Here is a 4621-nt window from a genome sequence, read left to right as displayed (position 1 = left end):
CCCTGTCTTCTGGCTTATTTCCTGAGGCACTGAAGCTTGGCTTGGTATCACCTATTTTGAAGAAACCTCAGATTGGCCATACTGAATTTTCTAATTTCCGACCTATAGCCTGCATTCCATTAATTTCCCAAATATTCGCGAAGGTTGTTGTCTCCAAACTAGTTAAGCATCTTGATGACAATGGTCTTAACGACCAATTCCAATCAGCTTACAGGAAATTCTTAGTACAGAAACCGCCATACTGAAAGTCCATGATGACATTATGCAAGCTCTTGATACAGGTAAATGTGTTTATCGGTATAATTTGGACATGTCTGCTGCATTCGATATTATTGATCATAATATTTTCCTTAATCGCTTAATTGACATTGGTACCTCTGGTTCTGCACTCAGTTGTTTCCAGTCGTATTTAATATCACGACGCTAATGTGTTAAAATTAAATCGTCTATTTCTGATCCCGTTTTCTTGGAATGTGCCGTCCAACAGGAAACAACTCTGGGTCCTGTCTTCTTCACTATTTACATCTGTCCCCTCAGAAATATCGTTAGCAAGCATTTATGCCGTTGTCATGTTTACGCTGATGATATGCAGTTGTACCTCGGCTTTAAACCTGATGCGATGGACGATGCAGTTGATCGTGTTGAAAGATGTCTTGATGAAGTACAAACCTGGCTATCTGAAAATATGCTTTGTTTTAATCCCAGAAAGACTGAAATTCTCGTCATACACTCTAGACATCGTTCCAACTCACCCAATCTGCAGTGTCTCCGCGTTGGTAATACAACGGTCACTCCATCACTGGAAGTCCGTAATGTTGGTGTGGTTTTGACAACACGATGTCTCTAAAGACAGCAACATGTTACCAACGTTTGTAAATCTGTCAATTATCACATCCGTAATATTAGGCAAATCAGACGCTTCCTGAACGAAGACGCAACTAAAAAACTTGTTCATGCTCTTATAACTTAAAGACTTGACTATTGCAATGGTATCCTATTTGGACTTCCAGATACTCTTATAAAAAAATTACAACTACATCTTAACTCGGCCGCACGTCTAATTAAGCTCACCCCAAAGTCACAGAACATCACGCCAATACTCAAAGACCTACATTGGCTTCAAGTTCGACAGCGTACACCTATATTGGCTTCCAGTTCGACAGCGTATCAACTTCAAAATTCTTCTTCTTGTGTACAAATCGCTCCATAACCTATCACCCACGTACATGCAAGATCTTCTCAGACTACGCTCATCCACTTGTTCCCGAGCACTCAGATTAAGTTCATCAACTTTGTTTGTTCCTGAGTGCCGTTCGAAAACATATGGTGAGAGATCATTTCGTGTTACGGCTCCAAAAATGTGGAATGCACTACCCGTTGAAGTCCGTGAATCAGCGTCAATTGACATCTTTAAAAAACGACTCAAAACCTTTTTATTTGCCTCTTTATAGCTACGAGATCAAGACTTAACCGATGCTAACCGGAGTACATAAACACAGATCTCCGGTTGGCGGTGATGGTGTAACCCCATACTTCGGTTTGGGTGCTAGCTTGGTGTTTTTTTCCCGGCTTTTTTCTTTGTGTTCTTGACTTCATTATTGTCTAGCACATAGAGACCTCGTTTATTTGCGCTATATAAATCCATCTATTATTATTATTATAAATGAAACATATAAAGTTGTTTATTTCCAAGGTCAGTTTAGGTTAGTTAAAGTTTTAAATATAAAAAAATGAATAAATATTGCAAATATTGCACAATGGCACCGTCTTGAAAATACTAAGTGGGCCGGAGCTTTCGAAAGAATTTTAGTCAAGAACATTACAAGAATAAGAAGAAAAAAGAAGAAGAATAGTATAATATAGCATAATTTAACACAATAATCAGAGTGCATCTGTTGATATAATTCTGCTTTATAATAGTCACGCACATAAATCACTCTGAGTAGGCCCCCTACATATAAGTTCAAGTTGAATTCATAATTTATTGTACAGTACTAGACTGTCATAAATTGACCCTAAAAAAAAAACATAGTGCCCAATTAGGCCTATACAATTTATGCTTGTTTCTCACCAAACATTTCTGACCAAAAACTCATTATAGACCCGCCTGAACCGTCCCCTAAAGGCCAACAACTCAGACAGCGTCGGCCGACGCAGCCCGACCCGATTTATCGTCGGGGACAGTCTTAAGCCGTCGTGAGAAATATTAAACACGTTTAATATTCTAGTTGGCCTTAAAGGGCATCACGAATAACTACCAGGAAATAGCCTCACGGCTATCGATCAATGTGGACACTATTGGATTAGTGTAGTCCAGATGGTCGAAATCCAGTTTGCTGAATGCCAGATTGCCGAGATCACTTTACTGAATTCCAGTTTAACGAGTACCAGTTTGCCGACTCAAAAACAATGAATCCCAGTTGGTCGAAACCCAGTTTGCCGAAGTCAGTTAAATGCGGTCATTAACAGCAGCATAAAATTCACGATGTCAGAAATACTCTCACCATGGACTTATTTAATATTAATAGGTCCATGTGCTTACCATGACTGCATCTGTAAGAAGTGGTGGCGCAGTTCTTTGCAATCTCACCAGCAATAGTGGTGCCCATAATGTAGTAGCGGTGCCTATATAATGATTAATATATAAAATATAACAACACCTGCAGTAGCGGTGCCAAGAATGAAGTAGTGGTGCCCATTTAAGGATTAATATATAAAATATATCAACACATGCAGTAGTGGTGCCCATCTAAGGATTAATATATTACAACACCTGCATTAGTGGTGCCCATAATGCAGTAGCGGTGCCCATCTAAGGATTAATATATAAAATATAACAACACCTGCAGTAGTGGTGCCAATAATGCAATAGTGGTGCCCATCTAAGGATTATAAAATATAACACCATGACATACAGTAGTGGTGCCCAATGCAGTAGCAGTGCCCATCTAAGGATTAATATATAATAATATATAAAATACTGTATAAAAACACCTTCAGTAGTGGTGCCCATACTCAGGCCCTGGCTGTTAATTTTTAGGCCTGTATCTCAGTGGCGGCTTTAGGATATATTTTCCAGAAGTCAGTGCCAGTAGGTATCACTATGTCATGATAAGAAAGCTCGAACACAGCCTAGTTTTTATTTACAAGTATTTATGTATTGATTATTATTATTAATATTACTATTATTATAAAGAAATGGAGAAAAAAAAGAAAAAAATATTCAAATTTAAAGCTATGTTTCAGAGGAAAATTATTTTTGTAGTGTTGTAGAACTGATTTTTCTAAAACACAAAAAGCATATTTGACAAAACACTCGGAAGCGGCTGATAAAAAACAGATTTTTGATTATTTAAAAATGGGGGAAAGAGGGAGGTACGGACATTTTCCTTACAGCTTTTAAATATTATAAAATATGAATCTCACTAACCGCTTTCGATTTTTTCGTCGAATATGCTTTTTTGTGCCTTAGAAAAATTAGTTCCACAACATATATAAAAACAAAGAAATTTCTAATGAGCCTGGCATATACCCTATATACAGATTTTAATAATACTACTAGGCGAGGCCTAGGCCTATGATAGTCTAAGCCGAGGGCGTAGACTAATCATAATAGTAATTGTTATAAAAATGTATACTGTACATAAATGATTGCGGTTATACAATCGCCTAAAATTGCAGAGAAAAAAAATATAATAAAAAAAAAACGAAGAAAAAAGTATATGCACTTGTATTTACTACGTTGTCTTATAATTATCAATAGAAAATGATCCATTATAAGTAACGTACACAGCACTTGATGATGGCAAAGTCGTTGTTGTACCATAAACGGACCCGCTTGCATGATGTTTTCAGTTGACCTAACAGTAGGCAACACAGTTAATAATTGAATCACGGAATCAACAATAGTTTGCCTTCGATGATCAGTTGAGGGGCACTAATTCGCAAAATAAGGTGATTTTAAGTAATTTTTAACTACTTGACCGTGATTTGAAACCAGTGTCAGTATAATCTTAGGTAAGCATGTGGTTAACATAAGCAAGAATTTAGTCCAATGAAACTGTTTATCATCTTGATACCTTCCAAGGAAAATTGATCCTACCGGCGGCACCACGGCGTCCGCTCCGATTGATCTAACGTGACGTTGTTATGTGGGATTTTTATAGATAATTGAGAATGGTTATACTGTATCACCAAAAAAATAGATAAAAGGACAGTTGAATGGCCAACAAAGACAACTGAAGACAACAGTTTGTTATTAGAAGTTATTTAGTATAACTTTTCTCGGAAAATTAATCTCAAAATTGAGTTGCCGTCCCCGGCGTTGTCAGTGACGTCGTATGATTTGTGTGCCATTTTTAAAAAATCAATTTAACCCCTAAGTAAAAAATAGTTGAGCCATGTAGTACCCTGCAAATCAACACAGAACCCCGGTTTGTCGATTGTTTATTGGTAGCGTCCCTTCGCTGCCAAAAATAGTTTTTTGGCAGTTGCGTCCCCGGTGACATTGTGAGGGCATGGTGAAGGCTGGTTAAGATTTGGCGGAACATCGATTGAGTATTTTCATTCATCTGGCCATGTAAGTCAGTGGCGTATCTAGATGTCTTGAAATGGGAGGATG

This window comes from Anneissia japonica, unplaced genomic scaffold (genome assembly GCF_011630105.1).
Source record: "Anneissia japonica isolate Jap-2015-1 unplaced genomic scaffold, ASM1163010v1 scaffold287867_len1003013_cov215, whole genome shotgun sequence".
In the NCBI taxonomy this organism is placed as follows: domain Eukaryota; kingdom Metazoa; phylum Echinodermata; class Crinoidea; order Comatulida; family Comatulidae; genus Anneissia; species Anneissia japonica.
This window is presented reverse-complemented; position numbering follows the sequence as displayed.